This window comes from Magallana gigas, chromosome 1 (assembly GCF_963853765.1).
Source record: "Magallana gigas chromosome 1, xbMagGiga1.1, whole genome shotgun sequence".
NCBI lineage: Eukaryota > Metazoa > Mollusca > Bivalvia > Ostreida > Ostreidae > Magallana > Magallana gigas.
In genome coordinates, this window is record NC_088853.1 from 18,660,299 (window position 1) to 18,678,479 (window position 18,181).

At 32.6% G+C, this 18,181-nt stretch overlaps 2 long non-coding RNA genes across 2 annotated transcripts; both read left to right on the forward strand.

The window, feature by feature from the left end:
• Positions 1-2,817: 2,817 nt before the first annotated feature.
• LOC117686801 (uncharacterized) lies at positions 2,818-4,402 on the forward strand. Its single transcript, XR_004599869.2, has 3 exons — positions 2,818-2,875; positions 3,421-3,597; positions 3,923-4,402. It is a non-coding gene; the product is annotated as an uncharacterized lncRNA (long non-coding RNA).
• A 9,704-nt stretch (positions 4,403-14,106) lies between these two features.
• On the forward strand, positions 14,107-15,749 carry LOC117687144 (uncharacterized). Its single transcript, XR_010711438.1, has 3 exons — positions 14,107-14,142; positions 14,869-15,045; positions 15,378-15,749. It is a non-coding gene; the product is annotated as an uncharacterized lncRNA (long non-coding RNA).
• The last annotated feature ends 2,432 nt before the right edge of the window (positions 15,750-18,181 follow it).

Genomic DNA, 18,181 nt, shown 5'->3' on the forward strand with positions numbered 1-18,181 from the left:
ACTTAACTTTGTGATTGTGCACTGATTTTAAATAATTTTAGTAGTTTGAATTTGTTCATGAAAAGCTAATGCCATTGTATTTAATATGACGTCATAAAGCGTTTGTAAACCAACGTTAAACACATGCTCTTTCCATGCGTCCTACCGGGACCAAACCAAGCCAAGGCTTATATTTTTGTGAAGTACATTGTTCTGAGATTGTTTCCTGGTAATATTGTTAAATTTGGATATTATGCCGATTTTGACCCTTCGTGGCTTTAGCTCTTTGAACGTTTCAATTAATCTAACAATAATTGAATATACTATCTATGTTCAAAACGCGTAATGACGTTTACACTCACTGTTCGAAACATGGTTTAAAATACCACATGCGGTTGTTTTCAATTCCTTCTGTTTGGATCCACATTTGATACATAGCTTTTGTAAAAAGCGTTTGTATACAATCGAAAGCTTATAAAACTGTCGATCTATCAAGATATCGAAACAATTAACATCGTTTTCATCACGCATAACTCGTTTATAGAGGATAGCAAGTACATTAATTAAATCATATATTATCTAATTGATGTTTGCTATTGTTTTAAGTAATGTACGAGGGTTGTCCCAAAATAGCGTAGACAAGTGGCGTTATTCAGTTAATCGAAGACAAAGGAAGATGAAATTTGTGCCACAAAGGGTTCAAGAAATTTGCATTCAAATAATGTTTTAAAATCGAATATTGTTTGAGATTAAATTAGTGAAATGAAATCATGTTAGATCAGAAATTCGACATGCAGCGCAATGTCAAAAACAAAAAGTTAAAACCAACATAATGAATTGAAAATTGGGCGGAAAAGTACTTTTCGGATGAAAAAATTCAAATAAAACATACACCGATATTTGATAATAATTCTATTATTTACTCAGAAAATGTTTTGGCTATAACAAAACTTTTAAATATTTTATAGCGCGTTTTGTGACAAGTTGAAAAGTTAAGTGGTAATAAAATGACGTTTTCAGCGTTTAAGGCGGCGCAGCAGTAACTGATACAATTTTGTAAAGACCATGAAATAAAAACTAAGCGGCTTTGGAAGTAAATGAAATTAACAAAATCGATGAGAAATGCGTTTTGTGAATAAGTAGTTAAACAACATTGAAAATATTTGAACAAGTATGATGACAATAAGTGGAAAAAAGAAACCCCGAACGATATCAATGGACGTCAAAATGTTGAACGACACATTTCGGTAAGACGGACGTTAGACAACAAGTAATACAGGGCAAGTTTGGAGCCGACAGATCGTTTGTACTTAGAAAATATTTAAAAACAAAACAAAACTAGAAATATATATTAAATGTGCACGCAGAGTACATGTTCAAAGATAATATTTTTTCTAAGACATTTTCGGAAATAAAACGTTAATGTTATCGTGAACGATGTGGAGGGTTTAGCAACAACGTAAAACTGGAAATTTTTGACGTCGCACATTGCGCCGCCTGACAAAACTTGTTGTTACTAATTATTCATTTTCTCGAGAAATAAATAAAGTACAGATTTGAACTTTTCAGCATTGTTTGCCAAAGGGTCATTGAAGAAAATATAGAAGTCTAATGAAATTCCAGTGAACAGATTATAAATTATGTGTCCTGTCTACATTATTTTGGGACAACCCTCGTATATATAGATAATTGCTGATGATGACTTTGGGTATTTCATTTGTTCATGTTCATATACTTCTAACTCTCGGAAAAAATCCTCAAAACGCGGGATGTAATTTTAAATGACAAAAATTACCATTACCCCTTCCCCTTTTTGGGAGAAAGTTGCTGACCTCTGTAATTTTAGATTTGGTTTAAGACACTTTATTTGATTCCTTGATTTCCCTAAAATCCAGCAAAGCTTGGTTTACTACATTGTTTATCCTGTTTACGAAAGTAAAATTCCTGTTATATTATATATATGCTTAAAAGAAATACTTTTAACACTACACCTACGTTGGTGAGAATTATAAATGTTAATTTGAAAAGGGAGTGTACATACCGTGTTAAAATATATCAAATATTCTATACGGCTGTCTAAACTCAATACAGCCTGTTAAAATTTCATATACTGTACATAGGTACATGGAGCCTCTTGTACATATATTTCTTTGTGAGGACCCTCAAATTTTTTCCGGGGGGGGGGGGGGTCCGACAGATAACTGTGTGGTTTCCCAGGCCAATTTTAATTTTGTAATTTTACCATTGAAATTTAATAAGTTTGATTTTTTAAAGAGGGTATCTGGACCCCCGACCCCCCTCAAGATCCGTGCATGATTACTGTTTTAACTTTTGTTTTCAAGACGAATTGATGGAGAAATTCATTTCAAAAACCTTTTGAAAAAAAAAGATTCCATATAGAATGGTTAAGATAATCTTTGATACATTATGCATTGACTACTTTTTGAATAAACAATACAATATATAAAAAATAGTTTGGGTCACAAAAAACTCATTTAAAAGTAATACCATATGTATGCTGCTCACCAATTCAAAATATTATAATCTTTAATTTGCAATTGTTTTTATATATCATTATATTTGTGAAAACAAACCCATCATAATATGTTATATTTTTCATTTAAGAATTACATTTGAATTGTATGCTAGCGTGTCATAAATTGGTAATTCTGAATCGATAGGATGAGAGTAAATGAAATACCCAACTTATTTGTTTATTGGTTTTGTATTACAATTTTTCTATCAATTTTAATATTAAATTACAGTTTAATGAGCAAGCTGTTACATTGTACAAAGCTTACACTTATATTCTAGTATAATATATAAACATGAACTGTCTTTGAAATCATACAAACATTTTGCCAGTTTGAACACAATCGACTTGTACATTGTGCATGTAAGTATTGAGGGATATTTTTGAAATATGTTCTCCCCTTCTTTTCCTCATTTTACCTCACCTAAACTAGATGGTCCCTATCTTTAATTTTACAAGAAAGGTTTAGTTTCATATTCGTAGCAGTAACATCTTTGTTTGTTTGCAAATTCACCGGACCATTGCTCTTTTAGATATTTTTGTTTTATATGCTCTTTTCTTTACTTTTTGCACTGAAAGAACTATATTCGTACCTATGTTCAATACTTACAACCAATAGTCAGTGAGTATAGTCGCTCATAGTCAAATTGATCTCAATTGCCAAACATTGATCTTGGAAAAAGTTCTTTTTTTAAAATGATCTGTTCAATTGCATAATTCTTTTTTTTAAAAAATATAATCTGACTAGAATATCATTACTATCAATCTTCAGTTTTTAGATTGAAGTAAAAAAAAAGAAGGAAGAGATATGTCTGTTCTCCATCACCGACGCATCTGGTTTTTTTAAAAAATGAATTGTGTGAAGGTTTTGTCTATTCGGTTATTAATACATGTACATCTCTGATCAGATTTCAGTATGTTGTTGGCTCTAGCTTTCCTTTGGCTCTCAGTATTTTGGGCACAGTGTGAAAAAGTGTCACAGAAGCCAGGCTTGAAACTTTTCCGAGAGGATTATAAAAGCGTTCATGAAACTTGCATTGCCGTCGGATTTGTGAAAAACAGCTGTGGAAATGATACAAAGATAGGTATTTACATTAATCACTATTTCACTACTTTGTATGAAAAAATTATCTTTATCTGTCTTGTCTGATATATGACGCTATTATTATTATATAGATAACTAAACGGAAACAATAAGTAAAATTCTGAAACATTTTAATAGAATCAAATCAAATATTTCTGCCTCCTATTTACCATTTACAGTTCTCTGCAGTTTTTCTGGATTATATAACATGAAACAATATTGATTAAAAAACCAATAGTGAAATACATATTTATGTAGTAGCTTTAATTATCATTTGGAAAGGTTTTTTTTTTAAATAAATGTACATCCCCTTTTTTTAAAATTAGGTATTGCCTTTGATGCTCGATTGGGAAAAAGTATAAGGAACCTTGCGACCAAAGGCCGAGTTGTTTTTGATACAGTAAATCTGAACCAAGGATTGGGATATGACGCATCTACTGGAGTCTTCACGGTCCCTAGTGGCGGAATCTACGTGTTCGAATGGACAGTTCTTGCATGGCAAGGCTTAGAAGGCCACACCGCACTTACTGTGAATGACCAGTTTAAATCATGGAATCACTGCCACTCTGGAAAGTCCAATAATTTTCGATCCTGTAGCAAAATGGGAGTAATGAAGCTACAAAAAGGAGATAAAGTCTGGATTGCAGTTTTTAATGGGTCAGCTAACATTTATAACACATACACATCTTTTTCTGGCTTTAAACTGTAAATTTATATGAACGGTTCCTTCACAATGATGGAAGGTTTTATTAGACTACAAATCTAACTTTCATGGTTTTTTTTGTGAAGAAAGTAATTAATGATAACGGGTTGTTTGTGTGTGTGTGTTTTTTTTATTATTATATATATATATCTTTTATTCAATAAATTACTAAATGAGCGAGGCAACATCTCCGCAGAGACCCTCAGGTATATCGTCACCTGTGGTGCCAGGGGCCCCCTGGATCCGATAAATTATAGTTTTATACAGTTTTATATAATAAGGAATAAGGAATCATTCTTTGAGTATTATGAGGTGATAATTTCGGTCGGGGCGTGATCAAATCCAATAAAGCCCGAAGGGCTTTATGATAGATTTGATCACGCCCCGACCGAAATTATCACCTCATAATATTCAAAGAATGATTCCTTATTACTTATATTTATATAATTTTAGGCCATCGTACGATTAAATCTTTAAATATAAATAAGCAAACCCCGCCAGCGCCTCAATTTGACGTCATTTGTATTATGGGTTATATAGTACAAAATCGATACGTAGTGTTATCACAGATAAAGACACTGGATAATGTAAATATATAGTCTTATATCAACATTCAATATGCATTTGCAGTAAATGCATAAATACATATAATTATATTTTAAATGTGTAAGCAATAAATTCACAACTTTCATACATTGTATTCCGAATATGAAAATATATGTAGCTATAATTTTTTTATATAATACATGTAAATATCAATCATATGATAATAATATATAAAAATATTCAGTTTGAGTTTTGTCATTAAATACATGTACATATAAAGAAAAATATTATGCATAGTTAATTTACAAAATGAGTTAGTAGGGGATTCAAAATAAAGTGTCCATAGAAACCCCTACTAGTTATGCTCCAAAGGCCTGGTCACCCTTGGATTATTAGTTTTTCACACAATGTATCTAAAATTTTGAAATCATATGATACGCTTTTAGAGGATTTTGTTGTAAGGAAGAACTGAGTAAGAGCATTTTTCAAAAAACGTAGAATACCATTATATGATACATTTTCGCTTAATACTCTACATTTCATTTTATATTTATACATCTTATATGCCACAAAGGATATAACGTTGTTTAAAACAAATTTATTCTCATTACAATATGCTGGAAAACCAACAACAATATTTTTCCAAGACACGCTTACATTTAAAACCTCAGATATTTTTTCCACAATGGTTGAAAAATATAACAATCAAAAATAAGATGTTTAACATCTTCTTCTAGATTACAATTAATACAATTTTTGTCTAGATCTGTTATTCATTTACTTACATATTTGTTACATGTTATAAGGTTATGCAATCGTTTATAATTAAATTCTGACACATTTGTATCAAATATTTTCTTTATTTTTTCCGTATATATATTCTCCCACACATAAGTGTCATCGAGTAAAAAAGTATTTGCCCACACACTTTCCATGTTAGTTTTTTTTTGAGTTTTGTTGAAGTAAGATACTAAAGAAGAAGTTTGACTTTTGCCTTTCGATTGACTCAATATGACCTTGAAAATTAAATACAAATTTTAAATGCCTTCGTTTTGCGGAATCTCGAATGTTTGTTTTTGAAACATATTTTTGAAGGGCACTTTTGACAGTTCTATACTCACACAGGTAGTTGTTTGTAGTTTTAAGCGTGTTCTTAATTTCTTCTAAAGTTAGAAATCTATTTGGATCAATAACATCATTTACAAATATTAGTCCACTTTTAGCCCATGCTGGAAAAAACAGAGGTTTCCTTTCTATGTTATGTTTTTATTAAACCATATATTTTGAATTTGAAGTTTTTCTTGACAATTACTTTTGCACTCATTAAAGGCACATATCACTTCTTTATAGAAATTTGGAAGGTGTTTTATGTTTAGGTCTTCTGTCTTTGTTACATTGGTATTTAATAAGTAGGCTATGTCTAAATTATATCTTCTAATGCAAGAGTTTATTAATTTGTTTAAAACATTGTCAGATTGTACAAGCTTTATGACTCATGCTGCCTTTATAGCTTTAATTTTAAATTCAAAGTCGGTGATACCAATTCTCCCCTCTGATATGGGTCGGATAAGTGTTTTACGTTTTATTCTTTCTCTGTTTCCCCAGAGAAACGAGAAAATAATTCTCTAAAATTAATAATTTATTTGTTTGATTGTATTTTGTTCCGGATATTCAAGTACTGTTGCTACATATAAAAGTTTAGATACAATTAAAGAGTTGATTATTTGACATTTTCCAAAGATCGTCAATTTTCGTATTCGCCATGAATCTAGGATTTTTTCAAATTCTTTTAATTTGCATAGCCAGTTTTTTTCATTGCATTCTTTATTGTTGTGTCCAATGTGGATCCCTAGGTATTTTACAGTGGTCCTATTTATAATGATATTTTGTATGAAATTTTCTTCTTTAAGCATATTTTTTAGTTCTCCTAAAAGTATACATTCAGTTTTCGATAGATTTAATTTCGTTCCCGAGACACTACCAACATTTTCGATAATGTCAATTGTCTTCTCTAAGGAGTCCGTGTTTATTTTAAAGGAAAAATACTGTCATCAGCGTGTTGTATACATTTTATTTCTCTATCTATTCCTTCTAGTTTAAAGCCTTTAATTGAGTTTGTACTATTTATCCTTTCGTTTAAAATTTCCATAACAAATAAGAATAATATCGCTGAGACAGGGCATCCTTGTCGTATCCCCCTGCGCATTTTACATTTTCGTGAGATCCACCCATTATTTTTAATGTAAAAATATGGGTTAGTGTAAAGAATTTTTATCCATTTGATAAAGTTTTCTCCGAAATTAAATTTTTCTAACGATTTAAAAAGAAAGTTCCATTCTACGGAGTCAAAAGCCTTTTGAAAGTCGGCAAATAGGAGAATTCCTTCAGTATTTGTATTTCACAATATTCAAAAATATCTAAAATAAGCCTGGCATTATTGCCAATATATTGCCCTTTTATATATCCTGATTGATTTTTACCTATCAACTTGTCGATAACTTTTTGCAGCCTTCTAGCAAATATAAAAGCAATTATTTTATAGTCACAATTTGTGAGACTGATAGGCCGATACTTTTCTAATTTATCTAATTCTCCTTTTTTGTGAATTAAAGAGAGAACTGAACATTTTTGTGATATTGTTAATTCTTCTTCAAGATAGATTTTTGATAAAGCTTCATATAAATAGTGTTTAAGATTCTTCCAGAACATTTTATAAAATTCAGTAGGTAAACCATCTATTCCGGGTGACTTATTGTTTTTCACTCCATTAACTGCCTCTGCACATTCATTTAGGTTGGGAAGTTTTCGCACATTTCTTTTTCCTTTTCTGACAAAACTGATGATACATTTATGTTATCTAAGTACGTATCGATATCGTTTATTGGTACGTCGTTTGAGGAATATAAATTTTCATAGAAATTACATAGCTGATCTAAAATATCTTTAGTTTTAATAAGATTTGATCCTGCGTTATTTATTTTATTAATGATATTTTTTGATTGGTGTTTGTTTTCAAGTCTTAAAAAATATGATGAATTTTTTTCCCCTTCGTCTATCCATTTGGCTCTTGACCTAATTTGAGCACCTTTTGATTTATTTTCATACAATTTGTCTAGTTGATTTTCTAACTCTTTTTTCCGTGTCATGTTTATGTTTAAGTAATGTTGACTTTCTATCTTCTCCAATTCATTTATGTTTTTGTTTTATTTTTTGCCACAAATCAAGTAGTTCAAAACGAAATTGTAAATTTTTTAAACTGTTTAAACTTTTGTCTTTTTCCTTTGACAAGAGCAATTAAAGTCACCAACAAGAATTATATTATTTTCATTCATACAGTACATTGTTATCCATTTTGATACCTTTTTAAAAAAGCTAACTCTATCGTTTTCAGTATTTGGAGCATATATGTTAACAAGTGTAATAGTTTCGTTGTTATGTTCAATATTGAGTACAATCATCCTGCCGTCGGCCGATCTGTGTTGGTTTATATGAGTTTAAAATGAAATTTACTACTAATCAAAATTGAAACACCCTTGCTATGCGATGAATTAGAAAAACAATGATAAGATGTACCATTCCACCTGGAATTGTAAACAGATTCTTTTTCTGACACAAAATGCGTTTCTTGCAAAAAAGTACGTCACAATCGATATCATTCATCCAATCATATAAAAATACCCTTTTCTTATAATCATTTAAGCCACGACAGTTAAATGAAGTAAATTGTAAAGAAGTCATCGTTTTGTTTGGTTGACAGTTACCATAGATTTATCTCAAAAAGTAACAATACCTTGTTGTTTGGTTTTTGCCGCTCTGTGCAGAGAGACAGATCTTGGTTTGTTGGTGCTCCGGTTGCCTCGGTGTTTGTCCGCCAGACGCTGGATCAGCTTCCCGAACATATTTTGCCCCGGCCACGAAACTGGGTCGGTTTGCTTTGTTTGCTCCGTGTCTAAACCAGTGCCCCAGTAAAGATCATAAACAGAATGGGCAAACAGGGTGTTGGGTTTAGAAGAGGATAGAAGATCTTTCATTTCTTTTAACTGGTCGATCTTTGCGTACAGTATTTCATCCATTACCTTGTCAGCTTCGTCTCTCCATTGTGGAGTGTTGGTTAGGGTTTTCCCTATTTGCTTGCATTCTAGGGCCGTCTTGGCATCTCGGATCTTATCAGCGGCGACAATATTGCCCGTTCGGATAGCTTTAGTAAGCTGGTACGCCTGCTCGGCTGAATTGAAAATTTCACCAAAAACCTTGATATCACATGGATAAAAATTAGATAGAACGTTCCCACTGCCTTGTATGGTGATGACATTTTTTTGCTCTGCGGTGTATTTCGAGCACATGTTTGATCCAGGTTCGTGACCCGGTTCCTCGCAAGCGGCGCATTTCCACTCGTTTGGACAGCTGCGCGCAAAGTGGTCGTTTTGCCAGCATTTGGTACAGGAGACGGTTGGCTTCTCCGCATCTTGTCCGCGATGATATATCTTACACTTCAATCCCGCACAGTAACTGAAGCACGGTAACGGCTTGGACAGAAGTGGTTCTACATATATAAACCTGTTTCCGTTTAAGACACTTGTCATTTTGTTGTTAGATGGGTTTCTTATTTTTTCATATTTTAGATCGCTTTTAGGGCGCACATCAAGCTTAGATTAGACAGCATTTCGAGTACCGCTGAATCGTCAACAGAAAGTGGTACTCCATAAATCGTGACCTTGAGAGCCTCGTCGGTAGGATTTTCTAGTCGGGCAGAGTATGGGTTCGAATCGTACACTGTGATGTGTTGGCTCTTAAAGTCAAACCCCTCCAGTAGAATATTGTCTCTGCTTGGTTTGTCAGTAAGATAGATTCGCCATAAATTTCGGTCGAGCTGAATGCATTTTATGCCATCTCCACCTACACATTGACTAACGGCCTCAAGAAGCACGAAATTGGAAATACGTTCATTTTCTTCGTGTAATTCATTGTCTTTTATATATATTGGTTTGAGTGATTTTGCCATCTTTGTAGAGCAAAACAGATAAATATGTACATGTAAAGGTATTTTGGTTCAATATAAACAATAGGCGATAGGTGAACAACAGGTAAACAATGCTGAGTTCGTACTCACAGTTCAGTTCGTCTTGAAAAAGTCCTTCCAAGAACACAGAATTCATACAAAAATCTCAAATATATACATAAAGTATGATTCCAGTATGCATCAAACCAAAAGGTAGCTTTTGGAAATGCAGAAATGCAGAAATTGCTATATAATCAGGTCAAATGACAGAGAGCGGTGAAAATGGATCCACCCTGCTCACCCGTGACTTCGCTTGTTTTTGTGTTAAAACAATTTATTATGGCCGAAATGAGTTCAATTGCTATTTATGATTAAAGAGTGATGGTAAAAAATATCAATGGTATGTTCAAAATCTTTCTTCAGATCTTACCCTGTTGATGGTCATGCAAAATAATCATAGTCGAAAACTTTAATGTAATTGTACATCACATGCATGCAAGTAATAAAGAAAAAAATATTTAAACTCATTCTAAATATATGAAACTTTATATCATTCTCTTGAAGAAAGAACAACTGTCTGTGATCATGTCTTTAGTTTATATAACGGTAAATGTTATCAAAAGGGTAATGCTATTAAAGTTCCATACGGTTAATCCATTGAATAAATAAACTGAATATACTACTGTTATAAATCAAAAGTGTGTGTTGTACCGTTTTCTCTTATATTTTGTGTCACATACTGTATATTCCTTATTTTACGTGAGTACTTCATTCCGCGACTCAACTGTTTTGAATCAAATCGCAAGAATATAAAATCACAAACGCCAAACTTTTATCATAGTTTCAATTAGTTGACATCTGTCCGAAAAATAAAAGCGAGCTTTTAAAACCCGCGATATGTGCTTCTTGTGATTTTACGCGGAAATTAGTTCCTCGAGTTTCATTTGGAACATTACATATAAAGTGCCTGTTTGGGAGGGTAACAGTTGAACACCAGAGAAAACCATTGTCAACGCAAAGCGGAGGTTGACAATGGTATTGTCCTCCCAAACAGGCACTTTTTTATTTTATTATACTTTCATGTTAAATACTGAAATCTGATTGGTTTAGACGCAGTTGTACATATTTGACACCCCTCGTCTTCGCGTCGGTTGACAGTGATTGTCTCGGGGTGTCAAAATCAACAGTTACTCTCCCAAACAGCCACTATTTATATAATACTGAATGTCTTAATTTTAGAGAAAATTTGACTACTTTTATATAGAAATGACGTGAACTCTACAGCGAACCGTCCGCACATAATTTACGCGCATGTAAATATTCATTGTGTTACCTGTTGCCAAGTGTGTTGCTAACGCTGAGGGTAATAGAACGGATTATCAACTGCGTCTAAACCATACAGATTTGAGTATGCAGGTACAATTTACAGTATTTAGCTACTGACTTTTGAGGTTTTGTTATATGATAATAATCCCGAAATATTAGGTACATGTAAATCTGCATGCAAATGTATTTTTCAATTTTTTACCATAACCCTTTGTTTTTAAAATATGTGAAATGGTTTCCGCAGGTAAGTGTTAATTTAGATTATATAGAAATATCAACGGTAACTACTGATCGCTACTTTGTTTGCCTTTCGGAAATAACAAAAACAAAACAAAAACCCTTTTAAGTAAATCGATTATGACGACGCTTTATATTATCACCGTGTGAAAAGTTCCCCTTGGACATGACACCTTTTCTCCTGTCACTGGCGTTGAGTGACTTTGATCCAGACACCCTTAATTGACTCACAGTTTATCTTAGTAATCCGTTTATTGAATTAACTCTTTATAAGAAATGAAATGAAAACATGCTAGATCATGAATTTGATATACAGCGCAATGTCAAAAACGGAAATTTAAAATAAACTCAATGAAAATAAAATTGCAAATAAAACTACTTGTTCAATGAAAAAAATAAAATAAAAATGCATTTAAAATTGCTGATAATTCTAATATTACAATATTTTGCCTATAACAAAGGTTAAAAGATTTCATAGCGTGTTTGTGGTAAGTTTAAGTGTTAACTCATGGTAAAATGACGACGTCGGCGTTAAAGACAGCACATCTTTATCTCTTCTCTAACCTCATGGTGTCCACTGGCCCATAAGGCCCGGATACACTGTTTCCAACTGTTCCTTCTTTGACTGCTGCCCTCGGTGACGTCCAGCTATTACACCCCAGCTGTGATCTTTCTTGCTCTGTAGTTCTGTGCCATGTTGTTTTTTGTCGGCTTACTTGTTACTACTTGATGTCATGTCAGTACGTTGGTTCACATTCTGTTGTTCTGCATTCTTAATACATGGCCAATCCAATTCCCTTTATTTATAAATATTACGTCGATTACTTGGGTTCTTCATTTGAAATTTTATATGGCAATCTTACCCTGAGGATTTATCTCATGCATTTATTTTGTAAGGCTTTAATCTTTTTCTTGTCCCTCCCTGTTGTTTTCCATTCCGGTATTCTCTGCCATATAATAAGACGTCAAGACCAGGCTGTTAAATAATCTTACTTTAGTTTGAATGGCAAACTTTGTCGAGATCCAGGTTTTCCTGAGCATTCAAAATTGTGATTTGGTGTTTCCAAGTCCATTGTTACTGTCCTCGTCAGCATATCCTGTTGTTGTTATTATGCCCCCTAGGTACTAGAGTTATGTTTCCACACCTTTTAGGTTTTTCTAGTCGATATTGACTGCTTCTCTTACATCTGTCTCATTACTTTAGCCTTCTCTTTATTAATTCTGAGGTCATCTTGTCTTGTAATTTCTTTAAGTTTTGGTAGCTTTTGTTGAATTTTATAGAATTTTGAAGCAAGTAGGGCAAGGTCGTCTGCAAAGTCCAAATCTTCAAATTGAATTTAATATACTAGTATCTGTATTCAAATCGCGTAATGACATTTTCCCTGTTTTAAACATGATTCAAAATACTACATCGTACAAACAGACGGTTTTGAAAACAACTGGATCCACATTTGACAGGTTTTGTAAAAAGCATTTGTATACAGCTAATAATATTGTCGATCTTTCAAGATATCAAAACAAAGAATAGCGTTTTCATCGTGCCTAAATCATTCATAGAGGATAGCGAGAACCATTAATTAAATAAAAATTAGCTTATTGATGTTTGCTAATTTTTAAAGAAATGTATATGCATTTAGATAATAATTGCTGATGATGACCTTTGGATATTTCATTTGTTCATGTTCATATCCTTCTAACTTTCGGAAAAAATCCTTGAAACGCGGGATGTAATGTTAAATGACAAAAATTACTATTTGACCCCCCCCCCTCCCCCTTTTGGTGGAAGGTTGCTGAAATATATGATCTTAGATCTTGTTTGCGACACTTCATTTAATTCCTTGATTTCCCTCAAATCCAGCAAAGCTTGGTTTACTAAATCCTTTTTACGACGTAATATTCCTGTTAAATATATGCGCAAAAGAAATACTTTTATCATTGTACACCTATACGTTGGTGAGAATTATAAATGCTATTATGAAAAGGGAGCATACATACTGTTAAAAATTAAATATATTGTACATGGAGCCTCTTGTACATAAATTACTTTGCGCGGACCTTCAAGTTTTTTTTCCGGGGGGTGGGGGGTGGGGGTGGGGGGAAGGAGTCCAACAAATAACTTTGTGTGCCGTTTTTTTCTTTGGGGGGGTGGGGGTGGTGGTTTCCGAGGCCAATTTTAATTTCGTAATTTTACCATGGAAATTTAATAAGTTTGATTTTTTAAGGAGGATGTCTGAACCCTCGACCCCCCTCAAGATCCGTACATGATTACTGTTTTAACATTTGTTTTCAAGACGAAATGTTGAAGAAATTCCTTTCAAAAGCCGTTTGGAAAAAAAGATTTTTCCATAGAATGATTCAGAAAATCTTTGACTAATTATGCAAAAAATTATAATCTTTAATTTATAATTGTTTTTTATACCACTAAATTTGTGAAAAAAACCATAATATGTTATATTTTTCATTTGAGAATTACATTTGAATTGTTTGCTAGCGTGTCATAAATTGTTAATTCTGAATTGATAGGATAAGAGTAAATGAAATACCCAACTTCTTTGTTTTTTGGTTTTGTATTACAATTTTTCTATCAAATTTATTATTAAATTACAGTTTAATGAGCAAGCTGTTACATTGTACAAAGCTTACACTTATATTCTAGTATATATAAACATGAACTGTCTTTGAAATCATACAAATAGTTTGCCAGTTTGAACACAATCGACTTGTAGATTGTGCATGTAAGTATTGTGGAATATTTTTGAAACATGTCCCCCCCTTCTTTTCCTCATTTTACCTCACCTAAACTAGATGATCCCTATCTTCAATTTTACAAGAAAGGTTTAGTTTCATACTCGTAGCAGTAACATCTTTGTTTGTTTGCAAATTCACCGCACCTTTGCTTTTTTCGTTTTATGTCTTTGAAATAAGCTCTTTTCTTTACTTTTTGCACTGAAAGAACTATATTCGTACCTATGTTCAATACTTACCGCCAATAGCCAATGAGTATTGTCGTTATAGTCAAATTGATCTCAATGTTTCTTAGTGGAGATATGTCAAAAATCGTTAATAGTTATAGTCTTCTATTGTTTGTGATTTGCTATGGATTTCAAACAGAAAGTTTTGTTTTTAATAAAAATGTTTTTGAATAATTAATCTAATATATATCACAAGTTTGTTATCCTCTCTATTCAAAACTGCTAAACATTGATCTTGAAAAAAGCTTCCTAATTACTAGTATTAAATTTTTTTTTTAAAATGATCTGTTCAATTGCATAATTCATTTTCTTTAAAATATAATTTGACTAGAATATCATTACTATCAATCTTCAGTTTTTAGATTGAAGTAAAAAAAAAAGAAGAGATATGTCTGTTCTCAATCACCGACGCATCTGGGTTTTTTTTTAAAAGTGAATTGTGTGAAGGTTTTGTGTATTGGTTATTAATACATGTACATCTCTGATCAGATTTCAGTATGTTGTTGGCTCTAGCTTTCCTTTGGCTCTCAGTATTTTGGGCACAGTGTGAAAAAGTGTCACCCAAACCAGGCTTGAAACTTTTCCGAGAGGATTATAAAAGCGTTCAAGAAACTTGCATTGCTGTCGGGTTTGTGAAAAACAGCTGTAGAAATGATACAAAGATAGGTATTTACATTATTCTATCTTTCACTACTATTTACGAAAAATCATCTTATTAACCACTCTTACACTACTTGTCTGATATATGACGCTTTATTTATTATATAGATTACTAAACGGAAACTAGAAGATACTTTTGAAACATTATTAATAGAATCAAATCAAGTATGACTGCCTCCTATTTGCCATTTACCATTCTCTGCATTATTTCTGGATTATATAACATGACACAATATTTATTAAAAAACCTCAGTGAAATACATATTGATAGGTAGTGGCTTAAAATAACATTTTGACAGATTTTTAAGAAAAAACATACACCCCTTTTTTAATATCAGGTATTGCCTTTGATGCTCGATTGGGAAAAGGTATAAGGAACCTTGCGACCAAAGGCCGAGTTGTTTTTGATATAGTAAATCTCAACCAAGGATCGGGATATGACGCATCTACTGGAGTCTTCACGGTCCCTAGTGGCGGAATCTACGTGTTCGAATGGACAATTATTGCATGGGAAGGCTTGTATGCCCTCACTGCACTCGCCGTTAATGACCAGTTTAAATCATGGAGTTACTGCTACGCAGGAAAGTCCAATAATTGGCGATCCTGTAGCAAACTGTCGATACTGAAGCTTCATAAAAGAGATAAAGTCGGGATTGCAGTTTTTGATGGACCAGCTGACATTCATCATCATTACACGTCTTTTTCTGGCTTTGAACTATAAATTTGTATCATAACTTGCCCACACAAAAAAGGAAGGCTTCGCATAGACGAAAAATCTTACTCTCATGCTGTTTTTTTGTGAAGTAATAAAAGGTAACGGGTAGTTTTTGTGTTAAAATAATTTAGTATCGCCAAAATGAGTTCAATTGCTAATTATGATTAAACAGAACCGATCAAAACTCTCAATGGTATGTTCAAAATCTTTTTTTAGATCTGAACCTGTTGATGATCATGCAAAATAAATAGAGTCGAAAACTTTAATGTAAGGGTCACTAGAATTACAAATAGAAAATTTAAATATTAAACTTCAGGTTGAGAAAATTTTGTACATCTTAGAAATGTGTCATATTACGATCCCTGCATAGCAAATTACGCACGAAACTGTCATTTGTTTAGACGGCAATAATATCATAAAAATCTTCAAGTAATTTGTTCAATTATCAAAAGCCAAATTCAAATACGGTTTGATATAGCTGATTCATAATTATCAATTAGAGCATTGATATCATACTTTAAAACAACTTAAATTGTTTTTTTTAATCTCTTAAAAAAACAGGTGTTTAGCAATTAACATTCTGTTTTGTGTAATTAGGGGTTTGTATGACCATCAAATAGTACGTCTAAGTCGTGATTTTCTGCGGGCAGCAATAATACTTATATCTTATTGTCATAAATCAGCTTAAATTATCGTTTATACATTACTTACTATAAATCTCTTTTTGAAATTGACTGAAACCGGGCTAGCATCAATAACAACACGCACAAAATGCACGGAACTCAAAGTTCTATGCAATTAACTTCTTTTCTGACTCCACATTTCTATAGCCTGCCCCAAAATATTTTTGCAGCATATTTTCCTAAAATTTTCAATATTTATAAATACCTATTAATTCAGACGATGTTCACTCAGTAGTATTAAAAATTCCCAAGATTTCCCCTACCTTGTCAATTTCAATACACGGCTCAAAATAGAAAGTTTACGGGGATTTTGTAGCAGTATAACATTTCCTATTTAATTAAAAAGTTTTTAGTAGACATGTAGAATTTGATTTTATCCAAAAATATAAGACTTAGTTATCGGGTAATTGTAAAGTGCGAAATAAAATCGAAATGAAACAAAACAAAACCAAACTTGAGTGCTTATATACTTTGACATGTCGCTGATAAGTTCTTAAGGCATATTACATAGGTACATATAGTCAAATGTACATGTACATACAACGGCATATGAATCTGAAAAATATGACATAAGTCGTTAGAAAAGTTCGCGGACAAGATCGATTGTGAGCGGACTATTGCATGATACCAGCGAAGCTTTTCATATTTAATCTTGACGCATTTTCTAAGAAATGTTTAAAGATCTGTTTTTTGAATGCACCATAAAATATACACTGATTAATTATTTTGATAAGATATGCTTCACGGAGCATGTCAGTTTTTAATTGTTTTATATTTTGTACGCATTTTTTTATTATTAAGATAATGTACAGTTTAAGTACATTAACATAAACGATATTTCATATGCGATCACGATAAGATATGAAGGTTATTTTGTGAAAGGTTCAAATAATTGAAAAATTTCTGAATGTTTTTCGCCGAATATGGACAACCAATGCTAGAAAAATGAGTCAAAAACCTTAACGTAATGCACACCTTGGAGCACCGGGCCGTCATTATAATTTGTGTGCACGCAAAAAATTCTCCGATGGAGACCAAAAGGTTCTTAGATGTTGCTAATTGTATAGGACAAAGGCTTACAATTGGACTCACAATTGGAATTGGAGGGTTGAAAATGGAAATACTGATATCTTTAGCTCTTGCAACACCGCAACCACCCTTCCTTCCATACAAACCGGGTCTTGCACCTATGGATTTCGTCTAAAGTCGACAGAGATTTTCGGACCTAAAGTATTGTCTTCCCACAAATGTTTATTAAAAATAAAATATGGTGTTATGACCATTTTAAAATAGCGACCAGTATCAGTGTCTAGAAGACAGTATCTACTATATGACACAAAAGACGTCCATTATACAAAAAATTGACAAATAGTGGTGTAAACGTGCATTTTATGAACAGGTTAATGGCATGAAAAGTGTGTGAACTAAAAGATGTTTACTTTGAGAAAGAGTAACAGGTTTAAATTGCCTTTCAGTAGTTTGAAGTCCTGAAGTCGTGGAAATATGACATGATGCTCCCTAAATCCAATTCATGCAAAATATAAATCGCTGTATCTTTTGAAAACAACTTCAAAATCATATGATTTTTTGCATCTTTATTTTCAACTGGTAGTCATTTAATAAAACATAGGCCATCCTACAAAGTACACAGTAATTTTGCCGCAAATCACTTTGTCCGCAAACTTTTCTAACACCCCTCGTATGCATGATTCGAAACATCAAAACTGAAGGGCGTTGAAAACGC